The sequence below is a fragment of the Scyliorhinus torazame genome, chromosome 6 (assembly GCF_047496885.1).
Source record: "Scyliorhinus torazame isolate Kashiwa2021f chromosome 6, sScyTor2.1, whole genome shotgun sequence".
Classification (NCBI taxonomy): domain Eukaryota; kingdom Metazoa; phylum Chordata; class Chondrichthyes; order Carcharhiniformes; family Scyliorhinidae; genus Scyliorhinus; species Scyliorhinus torazame.
In genome coordinates, this window is record NC_092712.1 from 19253781 (window position 1) to 19271205 (window position 17425).

At 53.7% G+C, this 17425-nt stretch overlaps 1 protein-coding gene across 3 annotated transcripts in view; it reads right to left on the bottom strand.

Moving 5' to 3' along the window:
- Positions 1 to 17425, bottom strand: part of LOC140424700 (riboflavin transporter 2-like) — a 204472-nt gene that overhangs the window by 51480 nt on the left and 135567 nt on the right. For 2 of the 3 annotated variants that reach the window (XM_072507991.1, XM_072507990.1), the window contains exon 1: positions 13262 to 13387. The exons of the other annotated variant lie outside the window; for it this stretch is intronic. The gene's annotated coding sequence lies outside the window, so the exon portion shown is untranslated. Of the gene's footprint in view, positions 1 to 13261; positions 13388 to 17425 lie in introns of those variants that run through there. 3 annotated transcript variants of the gene reach the window in all.

Below are 17425 nucleotides of genomic sequence, written 5' to 3' on the forward strand. Positions count from 1 at the left end.
ACCCCCCCCTCCGCAATACACACAGAAAGACCCAGTTACACAGGATCAGACACACACCCTCCCCAATACACACAGAAAGAGCCCAGTTACACAGGATCAGACACCCCCCACTCCCCAATACACACAGAAAGAGCCCAGTTACACAGGATCAGACACACACCCTCCCCAATACACACAGAAAGAGCCCAGTTACACAGGATCAGACACCCCCCTCCCCAATACACACAGAAAGAGCCCAGTTCCACAGGCTCAGACCCACACCCGCCCCAATACACACAGAAAGAGCCCAGTTACACAGGATCAGTCACCCACACTCCTCAATACACACAGAAAGAGCCCAGTTACACAGGATCAGACACACACCCTCCCCAACACACACAGAAAGACCCCAGTTACACAGGATCAGACACACACCCTCCCCAATACACACAGAAAGACCCAGTTACACAGGATCAGACACACACCCTCCCCAATACACACAGAAAGAGCCCAGTTACACAGGATCAGACACCCACCCTCCCCAATACACACAGAAAGAGCCCAGTTACACAGGCTTAGACACCCACCCTCCCCAATACACACAGAAAGAGCCCAGTTACACAGGATCAGACACACTCCGTCCCCAATGCACACAGAAAGAGCCCAGTTACACAGGATCAGACACACACCCTCCTCAATACACACAGAAAGAGCCCAGTTACACAGGATCAGATCCCCCCTCCCCAATACACACATAAAGAGCCCAGTTACACAGGATCAGACACCCCCCCCCCTCCCCAATACACACAGAAAGCCCCAGTTACACAGGATCAGACACACACCCTCCTCAATACACACAGAAAGAGCCCAGTTACACAGGATCAGTCACCCCCCCCTCCCCAATACACACAGAAAGAGGCCATTTACACAGGATCAGACACACACCCTCCCCAATACACACAGAAAGAGCCCAGTTACACAGGATCAGACACACGCCCTCCCCAATACACACAGAAAGAGCCCAGTTCCACAGGCTCAGACCCACACCCGCCCAAATACACACAGAAAGAGCCCAGTTACACAGGATCAGTCACCCCCACTCCTCAATACACACAGAAAGAGCCCAGTTACACAGGATCAGACACACACCCTCCCCAACACACACAGAAAGACCCCAGTTACACAGGATCAGACACACACCCTCCCCAATACACACAGAAAGACCCAGTTACACAGGATCAGACACACACCCTCCCCAATACACACAGAAAGAGCCCAGTTACACAGGATCAGACACCCACCCTCCCCAATACACACAGAAAGAGCCCAGTTACACAGGCTTAGACACCCACCCTCCCCAATACACACAGAAAGAGCCCAGTTACACAGGATCAGACACACACCGTCCCCAATGCACACAGAAAGAGCCCAGTTACACAGGATCAGACACACACCCTCCTCAATACACACAGAAAGAGCCCAGTTACACAGGATCAGATCCCCCCTCCCCAATACACACATAAAGAGCCCAGTTACACAGGATCAGACACCCCCCCCATCCCCAATACACACAGAAAGCCCCAGTTACACAGGATCAGACACACACCCTCCTCAATACACACAGAAAGAGCCCAGTTACACAGGATCAGTCACCCCCCCTCCCCAATACACACAGAAAGAGGCCATTTACACAGGATCAGACACACACCCTCCCCAATACACACAGAAAGAGCCCAGTTACACAGGATCAGACACACGCCCTCCACAATACACACAGAAAGAGCCCAGTTACACAGGATCAGACACACACCCTCCCCAATACACACAGAAAGACCCAGTTACACAGGATCAGACACACACCCTCCACAATACACACAGAAAGACCCAGTTACACAGGATCAGTCACCGCCCCCCCCCCACTCCCCAATACACACAGAAAGACCCAGTTACACAGGCTCAGACACACACCCTCCCCAATACACACAGAAAGACCAATTTACACAGGATCAGACACACACCCTCCCCAATACACACAGAAATACCCAGTTACACAGGATCAGACACACACCCTCCCCAATACACACAGAAAGACCCAGTTACACAGGATCAGTCACCCCCCCTTCCCAATACACACAGAAAGAGCCCAGTTACACAGGATCAGACCCCCCCCTCCCCAACACACACAGAAAGAGCCCAGTTACACAGGATCAGACACCCCCCCTCCCCAATACACACAGAAAGACCCAGTTACACAGGATCAGACACACACCCTCCCCAATACACACCGAAAGAGCCCAGTTACACAGGATCAGACACCCCACCTCCCCAATACACACAGAAAGAGCCCAGTTACACAGGATCAGACACACACCCTCCCCAATACACACAGAAAGAGCGCGGTTACACAGGATCAGACACACACCCTCCTCAATACACACAGAAAGAGCCCAGTTACACAGGATCAGACACCCACCCTCCCCAATACACACAGAAAGACCCAGTTACACAGGATCAGATACAGGCCCTCCCCAATACACACAGAAAGAGCCCAGTTACACAGGCGCATACACACACCCTCCTCAAAACACAGAAAGAGCCCAGTTAGACAGGATCAGTCACCCCCCCTCCCCAATACACACTGAAAGACCCAGTTACACAGGATCAGACACACACCCTCCCCAATACACACAGAAAGACCCAGTTACACAGGATCAGTCACCCCCCTCCCCAATACACACAGAAAGATCCAGTTACACAGGATCAGACACACACCCTCCCCAATACACACAGAAAGACCCAGTTACACAGGATCAGACACACACCCTCCCCAATACACACAGAAAGAGCCCAGTTACACAGGATCAGACACCCCCCCCCCTCCCCAATCCACACAGAAAGAGCCCAGTTACACAGGATCAGACACACACCCTCCCCAATACACACAGAAAGAGCCCAGTTACACAGGATCAGACACCCCCCTCCCCAATACACACAGAAAGAGCCCAGTTCCACAGGCTCTGACCCACACCCGCCCCAATACACACAGAAAGAGCCCAGTTACACAGGATCAGTCACCCCCACTCCTCAATACACACAGAAAGAGCCCAGTTACACAGGATCAGACACACACCCTCCCCAACACACACAGAAAGACCCCAGTTACACAGGATCAGACACACACCCTCCCCAATACACACAGAAAGACCCAGTTACACAGGATCAGACACACACCCTCCTCAATACACACAGAAAGAGCCCAGTTACACAGGATCAGACACCCACCCTCCCCAATACACACAGAAAGAGCCCAGTTACACAGGCTTAGACACCCACCCTCCCCAATACACACAGAAAGAGCCCAGTTACACAGGATCAGACACACACCCTCCCCAATACACACAGGAAGACCCAGTTACACAGGATCAGCCCCCCCCCCTCCCCAATACACACAGAAAGACCCAGTTACACAGGATCAGACACACACCCTCCTCAATACACACAGAAAGACCCAGTTACACAGGATCAGACCCCCCCTCCCCAATACACACAGAAAGACCCAGTTACACGTGCTCAGACACACACCCTCCCCAATACACACAGAAAGAGCCCAGTTACACAGGATCAGACACCCCCCCTCCCCAATACACACAGAAAGACCCAGTTACACAGGATCAGACCCCCCCCTCCCCAATACACACAGAAAGAGCCCAGTTACACAGGCTTAGACACCCACCCTCCCCAATACACACAGAAAGAGCCCAGTTACACAGGATCAGACACACACCCTCCCCAATGCACGCAGAAAGAGCCCAGTTACACAGGATCAGACACACACCCTCCTCAATACACACAGAAAGAGCCCAGTTACACAGGATCAGACCCCCCCTCCCCAATACACACATAAAGAGCCCAGTTACACAGGATCAGACACCCCCCCTCTCCAATACACACAGAAAGACCCAGTTACACAGGATCAGACACACACCCTCCTCAATACACACAGAAAGAGCCCAGTAACACAGGATCAGTCACCCCCCCTCCCCAATACACACAGAAAGAGGCCATTTACACAGGATCAGACACACACCCTCCCCAATACACACAGAAAGAGCCCAGTTACACAGGATCAGACACACGCCCTCCCCAATACACACAGAAAGAGCCCAGTTACACAGGATCAGACACACACCCTCCCCAATACACACAGAAAGAGCCCAGTTACACAGGATCAGACACACACCCTCCCCAATACACACAGGAAGACCCAGTTACACAGGATCAGCCCCCCCCTCCCTAATACACACAGAAAGACCCAGTTACACAGGATCAGACACACACCCTCCTCAATACACACAGAAAGACCCAGTTACACAGGATCAGACCCCCCCTCCCCAATACACACAGAAAGACCCAGTTACACAGGATCAGACAGCCCCCCTCCCCAATACACACAGAAAGACCCAGTTACACAGGATCAGACACACACCCTCCTCAATACACACAGAAAGACCCAGTTACACAGGATCAGACCCCCCCTCCCCAATACACACAGAAAGACCCAGTTACACAGGATCAGACCCCCCCCCTGCCCAATACACACAGAAAGACCCAGTTACACAGGATCAGACACACACCCTCCTCAATACACACAGAAAGACCCAGTTACACAGGATCAGACCCCCCCTCCCCAATACACACAGAAAGACCCAGTTACACAGGATCAGACACACACCCTCCCCAATACACACAGAAAGACCCAGTTACACAGGATCAGACACACACCCTCCTCAATACACACAGAAAGACCCAGTTACACAGGATCAGTCACCCCCCTCCCCAATACACACAGAAAGACCCAGTTACACAGGATCAGACACACACCCTCCCCAATACACACAGAAAGACCCAGTTACACAGGCTCAGACACACACCCTCCCCAATACACACAGAAAGAGCCCAGTTACACAGGATCAGACACACACCCTCCCCAATACACACAGAAAGACCCAGTTACACAGGATCAGACACCCCCCTCACCATTACACAGAGAGAGAGCCCAGTTACACAGGATCAGACACACACCCTCCCCAATACACACAGAAAGAGCCCAGTTACACAGGATCAGACACACACTCTCCTCAATACACACAGAAAGACCCAGTTACACAGGAGCAGACACACACCCTCCTCAATACACACAGAAAGACCCAGTTACACAGGATCAGACACACACCCTCCCCAATACACACAGAAAGATCCAGTTACACAGGATCAGACACACACCCTCCTCAATACACACAGAAAGAGCCCAGTTACACAGGATCAGACCCCCCCTCCCCAATACACACAGAAAGAGCCCAGTTACACAGGATCAGACACCCCCCCCCTCCCCAATACACACAGAAAGAGCCCAGTTACACAGGATCAGACACACACCCTCCCCAATGCACGCAGAAAGAGCCCAGTTACACAGGATCAGACACACACCCTCCTCAATACACACAGAAAGAGCCCAGTTACACAGGATCAGACCCCCCCTCCCCAATACACACATAAAGAGCCCAGTTACACAGGATCAGACACCCCCCCCCCTCCCCAATACACACAGAAAGACCCAGTTACACAGGATCAGACACACACCCTCCTCAATACACACAGAAAGAGCCCAGTTACACAGGATCAGTCACCCCCCCTCCCCAATACACACAGAAAGAGGCCATTTACACAGGATCAGACACACACCCTCCCCAATACACACAGAAAGAGCCCAGTTACACAGGATCAGACACACGCCCTCCCCAATACACACAGAAAGAGCCCAGTTACACAGGATCAGACACACACCCTCCCCAATACACACAGAAAGAGCCCAGTTACACAGGATCAGACACACACCCTCCCCAATACACAAGGGAAGACCCAGTTACACAGGATCAGCCCCCCCCCTACCCAATACACACAGAAAGACCCAGTTACACAGGATCAGACACACACCCTCCTCAATACACACAGAAAGACCCAGTTACACAGGATCAGACCCCCCCTCCCCAATACACACAGAAAGACCCAGTTACACGTGCTCAGACACACACCCTCCCCAATACACACAGAAAGAGCCCAGTTACACAGGATCAGACACCCCCCCTCCCCAATACACACAGAAAGACCCAGTTACACAGGATCAGACACACACCCTCCTCAATACACACAGAAAGACCCAGTTACACAGGATCAGACCCCCCTCCCCAATACACACAGAAAGACCCAGTTACACAGGATCAGACACACACCCTCCCCAATACACACAGAAAGACCCAGTTACACAGGATCAGTCACCCCCCCCCCCTCCCCAATACACACAGAAAGACCCAGTTACACAGGATCAGACACCCCCCTCACCATTACACAGAGAGAGAGCCCAGTTACACAGGATCAGACACACACCCTCCCCAATACACACAGAAAGAGCCCAGTTACACAGGATCAGACACACACTCTCCTCAATACACACAGAAAGACCCAGTTACACAGGAGCAGACACACACCCTCCTCAATACACACAGAAAGAGCCCAGTTACACAGGATCAGACCCCCCCTCCCCAATACACACATAAAGAGCCCAGTTACACAGGATCAGACACCCCCCCCCTCCCCAATACACACAGAAAGACCCAGTTACACAGGATCAGACACACACCCTCCTCAATACACACAGAAAGAGCCCAGTTACACAGGATCAGTCACCCCCCCTCCCCAATACACACAGAAAGAGGCCATTTACACAGGATCAGACACACACCCTCCCCAATACACACAGAAAGAGCCCAGTTACACAGGATCAGACACACGCCCTCCCCAATACACACAGAAAGAGCCCAGTTACACAGGATCAGACACACACCCTCCCCAATACACACAGAAAGAGCCCAGTTACACAGGATCAGACACACACCCTCCCCAATACACACAGGAAGACCCAGTTACACAGGATCAGCCCCCCCCCCCTCCCCAATACACACAGAAAGACCCAGTTACACAGGATCAGACACACACCCTCCTCAATACACACAGAAAGACCCAGTTACACAGGATCAGACCCCCCCTCCCCAATACACACAGAAAGACCCAGTTACACAGGATCAGACCCCCCCTCCCCAATACACACAGAAAGAGCCCAGTTACACAGGATCAGACACACACCCTCCTCAATACACACAGAAAGAGCCCAGTTACACAGGATCAGACACACACCCTCCTCAATACACACAGAAAGACCCAGTTACACAGGATCAGACACCCCCCCCCTCTCCAATACACACAGAAAGACCCAGTTACACAGGATTAGACACCCCCCCCCTCCCCAATACACACAGAAAGACCCAGTTACACAGGATCAGACACCCCCCCCCTCCCCAATACACACAGAAAGAGCCCAGTTACACAGGATCAGACACCCCCCCGCTCCCCAATACACACAGAAAGAGCCCAGTTACACAGGATCAGACACACACCCTCCTCAATACACACAGAAAGAGCCCAGTTACACAGGATCAGACCCCCCCTCCCCAATACACACATAAAGAGCCCAGTTACACAGGATCAGACACCCCCCCCCTCCCCAATACACACAGAAAGACCAAGTTACACAGGATCAGACACACACCCTCCTCAATACACACAGAAAGAGCCCAGTTACACAGGATCAGTCACCCCCCCTCCCCAATACACACAGAAAGAGGCCATTTACACAGGATCAGACACACGCCCTCCCCAATACACACAGAAAGACCCAGTTACACAGGATCAGCCCCCCCCTCCCCAATACACACAGAAAGACCCAGTTACACAGCATCAGACACACACCCTCCTCAATACACACAGAAAGACCCAGTTACACAGGATCAGACACACACCCTCCCCAATACACACAGAAAGACCCAGTTACACAGGATCAGACACCCACCCTCCCCAATACACACAGAAAGACCCAGTTACACAGGATCAGACACCCCCCCCCTCCCCAATACACACAGAAAGACCCAGTTACACAGGATCAGTCACCCCCCCTCCCCAATACACACAGAAAGACCCAGTTACACAGGATCAGACACCCCCTCACCATTACACAGAGAGAACCCAGTTACACAGGATCAGACACACACCCTCCCCAATACACACAGAAAGAGCCCAGTTACACAGGATCAGACAGCCCCCCTCCCCAATACACACAGAAAGACCCAGTTACACAGGATCAGTCACCCCCCCCCTCCCCAATACACACAGAAAGACCCAGTTACACAGGATCAGACCCCCCCTCCCCAATACACACAGAAAGACCCAGTTACACAGGATCAGACACACACCCTCCCCAATACACACAGAAAGACCCAGTTACACAGGATCAGTCACCGCCCCCCCCTCTCCAATACACACAGAAAGACCCAGTTACACAGGATCAGTCACCCCCCCTCCCCAATACACACAGAAAGACCCAGTTACACAGGATCAGACACCCCCCTCACCATTACACAGAGAGCCCAGTTACACAGGATCACCACCCCCCTCACCATTACACAGAAAGAGCGCAGTTACACAGGATCAGACACACACTCTCCTCAATACACACAGAAAGACCCAGTTACACAGGAGCAGACACACACCCTCCCCAATACACACAGAAAGACCCAGTTACACAGGATCAGACACACACCCTCCCCAATACACACAGAAAGAGCCCAGTTACACAGGATCAGTCACCCCCCCTCCCCAATACACACAGAAAGAGCCCAGTTACACAGGATCAGACACACACCCTCCCCAATACACACAGAAAGACCCAGTTACACAGGATCAGACACACACCCTCCCCAATACACACAGAAAGAGCCCAGTTACACAGGATCAGACTCCCCCTCCCCAATACACACAGAAAGAGCCCAGTTACACAGGATCAGACACCCCCCCCCCTCCCCAATACACACAGAAAGACCCAGTTACACAGGATCAGACACCCCCCCCCTGCTCAATACACACAGAAAGACCCAGTTACACAGGATCAGACACACACCCTCCCCAATACACACAGAAAGACCCAGTTACACAGGATCAGACACCCCCCCCCCTGCTCAATACACACAGAAAGAGCCCAGTTACACAGGATCAGACACACACCCTCCCCAATACACACAGAAAGACCCAGTTACACAGGATCACTCACACACTCTCCCCAATACAAACAGAAAGACCCAGTTACACAGGATCAGACCCCCCCTCCCCAATACACACAGAAAGACCCAGTTACACAGGATCAGACACCCCCCCTCCCCAATACACACAGAAAGACCCAGTTACACAGGATCAGTCACCCCCCCTCCCCAATACACACAGAAAGAGCCCAGTTACACAGGATCAGACACACACCCTCCCCAATACACACAGAAAGAGCCCAGTTACACAGGATCAGACACCCCCCTCACCATTACACAGAGAGAGAGCCCAGTTACACAGGATCAGACACACACCCTCCTCAATACACACAGAAAGACCCAGTTACACAGGATCAGACACCCCCCTCACCATTACACAGAGAGAGAGCCCAGTTACACAGGATCAGACACACACCCTCCTCAATACACACAGAAAGACCCAGTTACACTGGATCAGACACACACCCTCCTCAATACACACAGAAAGAGCCCAGTTACACAGGATCAGACACACACCCTCCCCAATACACACAGAAAGACCCAGTTACACAGGATCAGTCACCCCCCCTCCCCAATACACACAGAAAGAGCCCAGTTACACAGGATCAGACACACACTCTCCTCAATACACACAGAAAGAGCCCAGTTACACAGGATCAGACACACACCCTCCCCAATACACACAGAAAGACCCAGTTACACAGGATCAGTCACCCCCCCTCCCCAATACACACAGAAAGACCCAGTTACACAGGATCAGACAACCCCCTCCCCAATACACACAGAAAGACCCAGTTACACAGGATCAGACCCCCCCTCCCCAATACACACAGAAAGAGGCCATTTACACAGGATCAGACACACGCCCTCCCCAATACACACAGAAAGACCCAGTTACACAGGATCAGCCCCCCCCTCCCCAATACACACAGAAAGACCCAGTTACACAGGATCAGACACACACCCTCCTCAATACACACAGAAAGACCCAGTTACACAGGATCAGACACACACCCTCCCCAATACACACAGAAAGACCCAGTTACACAGGATCAGACACCCACCCTCCCCAATACACACAGAAAGACCCAGTTACACAGGATCAGACACCCCCCCCTCCCCAATACACACAGAAAGACCCAGTTACACAGGATCAGTCACCCCCCCTCCCCAATACACACAGAAAGACCCAGTTACACAGGATCAGACACCCCCTCACCATTACACAGAGAGAGAGCCCAGTTACACAGGATCAGACACACACCCTCCCCAATACACACAGAAAGAGCCCAGTTACACAGGATCAGACAGCCCCCCTCCCCAATACACACAGAAAGACCCAGTTACACAGGATCAGTCACCCCCCCCTCCCCAATACACACAGAAAGACCCAGTTACACAGGATCAGACCCCCCCTCCCCAATACACACAGAAAGACCCAGTTACACAGGATCAGACACACACCCTCCCCAATACACACAGAAAGACCCAGTTACACAGGATCAGTCACCGCCCCCCCCTCTCCAATACACACAGAAAGACCCAGTTACACAGGATCAGTCACCCCCCCTCCCCAATACACACAGAAAGACCCAGTTACACAGGATCAGACACCCCCCTCACCATTACACAGAGAGAGAGCCCAGTTACACAGGATCACCACCCCCCTCACCATTACACAGAAAGAGCGCAGTTACACAGGATCAGACACACACTCTCCTCAATACACACAGAAAGACCCAGTTACACAGGAGCAGACACACACCCTCCCCAATACACACAGAAAGACCCAGTTACACAGGATCAGACACACACCCTCCCCAATACACACAGAAAGAGCCCAGTTACACAGGATCAGTCACCCCCCCTCCCCAATACACACAGAAAGAGCCCAGTTACACAGGATCAGACACACACCCTCCCCAATACACACAGAAAGACCCAGTTACACAGGATCAGACACACACCCTCCCCAATACACACAGAAAGAGCCCAGTTACACAGGATCAGACTCCCCCTCCCCAATACACACAGAAAGAGCCCAGTTACACAGGATCAGACACCCCCCCCCCCTCCCCAATACACACAGAAAGACCCAGTTACACAGGATCAGACACCCCCCCCCCTGCTCAATACACACAGAAAGACCCAGTTACACAGGATCAGACACACACCCTCCCCAATACACACAGAAAGACCCAGTTACACAGGATCAGACACCCCCCCCCCCCCTGCTCAATACACACAGAAAGAGCCCAGTTACACAGGATCAGACACACACCCTCCCCAATACACACAGAAAGACCCAGTTACACAGGATCACTCACACACTCTCCCCAATACACACAGAAAGACCCAGTTACACAGGATCAGACCCCCCCTCCCCAATACACACAGAAAGACCCAGTTACACAGGATCAGACACCCCCCCTCCCCAATACACACAGAAAGACCCAGTTACACAGGATCAGTCACCCCCCCTCCCCAATACACACAGAAAGAGCCCAGTTACACAGGATCAGACACACACCCTCCCCAATACACACAGAAAGAGCCCAGTTACACAGGATCAGACACCCCCCTCACCATTACACAGAGAGAGAGCCCAGTTACACAGGATCAGACACACACCCTCCTCAATACACACAGAAAGACCCAGTTACACAGGATCAGACACCCCCCTCACCATTACACAGAGAGAGAGCCCAGTTACACAGGATCAGACACACACCCTCCTCAATACACACAGAAAGACCCAGTTACACAGGATCAGACACACACCCTCCTCAATACACACAGAAAGAGCCCAGTTACACAGGATCAGACACACACCCTCCCCAATACACACAGAAAGACCCAGTTACACAGGATCAGTCACCCCCCCTCCCCAATACACACAGAAAGAGCCCAGTTACACAGGATCAGACACACACTCTCCTCAATACACACAGAAAGAGCCCAGTTACACAGGATCAGACACACACCCTCCCCAATACACACAGAAAGACCCAGTTACACAGGATCAGTCACCCCCCCTCCCCAATACACACAGAAAGACCCAGTTACACAGGATCAGACAACCCCCTCCCCAATACACACAGAAAGACCCAGTTACACAGGATCAGACCCCCCCTCCCCAATACACACAGAAAGAGCCCAGTTACACAGGATCAGACCCCCCCTCCCCAATACACACAGAAAGACCCAGTTACACAGGATCAGACAACCCCCTCCCCAATACACACAGAAAGACCCAGTTACACAGGATCAGACCCCCCCTCCCCAATACACACAGAAAGAGCCCAGTTACACAGGATCAGACCCCCCCTCCCCAATACACACAGAAAGACCCAGTTACACAGGATCAGACAACCCCCTCCCCAATACACACAGAAAGACCCAGTTACACAGGATCAGACCCCCCCTCCCCAATACACACAGAAAGAGCCCAGTTACACAGGATCAGACCCCCCCTCCCCAATACACACAGAAAGACCCAGTTACACAGGATCAGACAACCCCCTCCCCAATACACACAGAAAGACCCAGTTACACAGGATCAGACCCCCCCTCCCCAATACACACAGAAAGAGCCCAGTTACACAGGATCAGACCCCCCCTCCCCAATACACACAGAAAGACCCAGTTCCACAAGATGGGAGATTGATTGCTGCCAGACTTCCTTGAGCAGAGTTTGCGGATTGAGTGGAGCACAGCCGGCTGGGGGATGAAGGAGCAAAGCCCCGAGCCCTGGGCTCCAGTCACAGGGGGGGGACCCCGAGCCCTGGGGGAGACCCCGAGCCCTGGGCTCCAGTCCCGGGGGAGACCCCGAACCCTGGGGGGACCCCGAGCCCTGGGCTCCAGTCCCGGGGGAGACCCCGAACCCTGGGGGGACCCCGAGCCCTGGGCTCCAGTCCCGGGGGGGGGGGGGGGGAGACCCCGAGCCCCGGGCTCCAGTCACAGGGGGGGACCCCGAGCCCTGGGGGGACCCCGAGCCCTGGGCTCCAGTCCCGGGGGAGACCCCGAGCCCCGGGCTCCAGTCCCGGGGGGGAGGCGGAGAAGGGGGGATATTTCACCTGAATGCACGGTCGCCTCTGCCGGTCCCGGCCGGGGATCCGGGCGACGATGACTCAGCATCGGCGAGGCGGCCGAGTCACAAAGTGCCTCAGTGATGGGGGAAAGTGGCAGCGGCGCGGGGCAGGGGCCGGCAGTGCCTCGCCCACAGGAGGTGGCAGAGCAGCCCGCGAGGAGCAGCCGGGCTCCCTCCGTCCCTGGCAAAGGGAGCCAACATCTCCTGCCCCCACACACAGCCCCGGCAGAGCCTCACCCCCATCAACCTGGGGCATCATCAGGGCGACCAAGGCATTGTGACTGAGTGAGCTCTGGATCGGTGTGCAGTAGGTGTGACTGAGTGAGCTCTGGATCTGTGTGCAGTATGTGTGACTGAGTGAGCTCTGGATCGGTGTGCAGTAGGTGTGACTGGGTGAGCTCTGGATCGGTGTGCAGTAGGTGTGACTGAGTGAGCTCTGGATCTGTGTGCAGTATGTGTGACTGAGTGAGCTCTGGATCGGTGTGCAGTAGGTGTGACTGGGTGAGCTCTGGATCTGTGTGCAGTATGTGTGACTGAGTGAGCTCTGGATCGGTGTGCAGTAGGTGTGACTGAGTGAGCTCTGGATCTGTGTGCAGTAGGTGTGACTGAGTGAGCTCTGGATCGGTGTGCAGTCGGTGTGACTGAGTGAGCTCTGGATCGGTGTGCAGTAGGTGTGACTGGGTGAGCTCTGGATCTGTGTGCAGTATGTGTGACTGAGTGAGCTCTGGATCGGTGTGCAGTAGGTGTGACTGAGTGAGCTCTGGATCTGTGTGCAGTAGGTGTGACTGAGTGAGCTCTGGATCGGTGTGCAGTAGGTGTGACTGAGTGAGCTCTGGATCTGTGTGCAGTAGGTGTAACTGAGTGAGCTCTGGATCGGTGTGCAGTAGGTGTGACTGGGTGAGCTCTGGATCGGTGTGCAGTAGGTGTGACTGAGTGAGCTCTGGATCGGTGTGCAGTAGGTGTGACTGAGTGAGCTCTGGATCTGTGTGCAGTAGGTGTGACTGAGTGAGCTCTGGATCGGTGTGCAGTAGGTGTGACTGAGTGAGCTCTGGATCGGTGTGCAGTAGGTGTGACTGAGTGAGCTCTGGATCTGTGTGCAGTAGGTGTGACTGAGTGAGCTCTGGATCGGTGTGCAGTAGGTGTGACTGAGTGAGCTCTGGATCTGTGTGCAGTAGGTGTGACTGAGTGAGCTCTGGATCGGTGTGCAGTAGGTGTGACTGAGTGAGCTCTGGATCTGTGTGCAGTAGGTGTGACTGAGTGAGCTCTGGATCGGTGTGCAGTAGGTGTGACTGAGTGAGCTCTGGATCGGTGTGCAGTAGGTGTGACTGAGTGAGCTCTGGATCGGTGTGCAGTAGGTGTGACTGAGTGAGCTCTGGATCTGTGTGCAGTAGGTGTGACTGAGTGAGCTCTGGATCGGTGTGCAGTAGGTGTGACTGAGTGAGCTCTGGATCGGTGTGCAGTAGGTGTGACTGAGTGAGCTCTGGATCGGTGTGCAGTAGGTGTGACTGAGTGAGCTCTGGATCTGTGTGCAGTAGGTGTGACTGAGTGAGCTCTGGATCGGTGTGCAGTAGGTGTGACTGAGTGAGCTCTGGATCGGTGTGCAGTAGGTGTGACTGAGTGAGCTCTGGATCTGTGTGCAGTAGGTGTGACTGAGTGAGCTCTGGATCGGTGTGCAGTAGGTGTGACTGAGTGAGCTCTGGATCGGTGTGCAGTAGGTGTGACTGAGTGAGCTCTGGATCGGTGTGCAGTAGGTGTGACTGAGTGAGCTCTGGATCGGTGTGCAGTAGGTGTGACTGAGTGAGCTCTGGTTCGGTGTGCAGTAGGTGTGACTGAGTGAGCTCTGGATCGGTGTGCAGTAGGTGTGACTGAGTGAACTCTGGATCGGTGTGCAGTAGGTGTGACTGAGTGAGCTCTGGATCGGTGTGCAGTAGGTGTGACTGAGTGAGCTCTGGATCGGTGTGCAGTAGGTGTGACTGAGTGAGCTCTGGATCGGTGTGCAGTAGGTGTGACTGAGCGAGCTCTGGATCGGTGTGCAGTAGGTGTGACTGAGTGAGCTCTGGATCGGTGTGCAGTAGGTGTGACTGAGTGAGCTCTGGATCGGTGTGCAGTAGGTGTGACTGAGTGAGCTCTGGATCGGTGTGCAGTAGGTGTGACTGAGTGAGCTCTGGATCGGTGTGCAGTAGGTGTGACTGAGTGAGCTCTGGATCTGTGTGCAGTAGGTGTGACTGAGCGAGCTCTGGATCGGTGTGCAGTAGCTGTGACTGAGCGAGCTCTGGATCGGTGTGCAGTAGGTGTGACTGAGTGAGCTCTGGATCTGTGTGCAGTAGGTGTGACTGAGTGAGCTCTGGATCTGTGTGCAGTAGGTGTGACTGAGTGAGCTCTGGATCTGTGTGCAGTAGGTGTGACTGAGTGTGCACTGGATCTGTGTGCAGTAGGTGTGACTGAGTGAACTCTGGATCGGTGTGCAGTAGGTGTGACTGAGTGAGCTCTGGATCGGTGTGCAGTAGGTGTGACTGAGTGAGCTCTGGATCGGTGTGCAGTAGGTGTGACTGAGTGAGCTCTGGATCGGTGTGCAGTAGGTGTGACTGAGTGAGCTCTGGATCTGTGTGCAGTAGGTGTGACTGAGTGAGCTCTGGATCGGTGTGCAGTAGGTGTGACTGAGCGAGCTCTGGATCGGTGTGCAGTAGGTGTGACTGAGTGAGCTCTGGATCTGTGTGCAGTAGGTGTGACTGAGTGAGCTCTGGATCTGTGTGCAGTAGGTGTGACTGAGTGAGCTCTGGATCTGTGTGCAGTAGGTGTGACTGAGTGAGCTCTGGGTCTGTGTGCAGTAGGTGTGACTGAGTGAGCTCTGGATCGGTGTGCAGTAGGTGTGACTGAGTGAGCTCTGGATCGGTGTGCAGTAGGTGTGACTGAGTGAGCTCTGGATCGGTGTGCAGTAGGTGTAACTGAGTGAGCTCTGGATCGGTGTGCAGTAGGTGTGACTGAGTGAGCTCTGGACCTGTGTGCAGTAGGTGTGACTGAGTGAGCTCTGGATCGGTGTGCAGTAGGTGTGACTGAGTGAGCACTGGATCTGTGTGCAGTAGGTGTGACTGAGTGAGCTCTGGATCGGTGTGCAGTAGGTGTGACTGAGTGAGCTCTGGATCGGTGTGCAGTAGGTGTGACTGAGTGAGCACTGGATCTGTGTGCAGTAGGTGTGACTGAGTGAGCTCTGGATCGGTGTGCAGTCGGTGTGACTGAGTGAGCTCTGGATCGGTGTGCAGTCGGTGTGACTGAGTGAGCTCTGGATCGGTGTGCAGTAGGTGTGACTGAGTGAGCTCTGGATCGGTGTGCAGTCGGTGTGACTGAGTGAGCTCTGGATCGGTGTGCAGTGGGTGTGACTGAGTGAGCTCTGGATCGGTGTGCAGTAGGTGTGACTGAGTGAGCTCTGGATCGGTGTGCAGTAGGTGTGACTGAGCGAGCTCTGGATCTGTGTGCAGTAGGTGTGACTGAGTGAGCTCTGGATCTGTGTGCAGTAGGTGTGACTGAGTGAGCTCTGGATCGGTGTGCAGTAGGTGTGACTGAGTGAGCTCTGGATCTGTGTGCAGTAGGTGTGACTGAGTGAGCTCTGGATCTGTGTGCAGTAGGTGTGACTGAGTGAGCTCTGGATCGGTGTGCAGTAGGTGTGACTGAGTGAGCTCTGGATCGGTGTGCAGTAGGTGTGACTGAGTGAGCTCTGGATCTGTGTGCAGTAGGTGTGACTGAGTGAGCTCTGGATCGGTGTGCAGTAGGTGTGACTGAGTGAGCTCTGGATCGGTGTGCAGTAGGTGTGACTGAGTGAGCTCTGGATCGGTGTGCAGTAGGTGTGACTGAGTGAGCTCTGGATCTGTGTGCAGTAGGTGTGACTGAGTGAGCTCTGGATCGGTGTGCAGTAGGTGTGACTGAGTGAGCTCTGGATCGGTGTGCAGTAGGTGTGACTGAGTGAGCTCTGGATCGGTGTGCAGTAGGTGTGACTGTGTGAGCTCTGGATCGGTGTGCAGTAGGTGTGACTGAGTGAGCTCTGGATCGGTGTGCAGTAGGGGTGACTGGGTGAGCTCTGGATCTGTGTGCAGTAGGTGTGACTGAGTGAGCTCTGGATCGGTGTGCAGTAGGTGTGACTGAGTGAGCTCTGGAT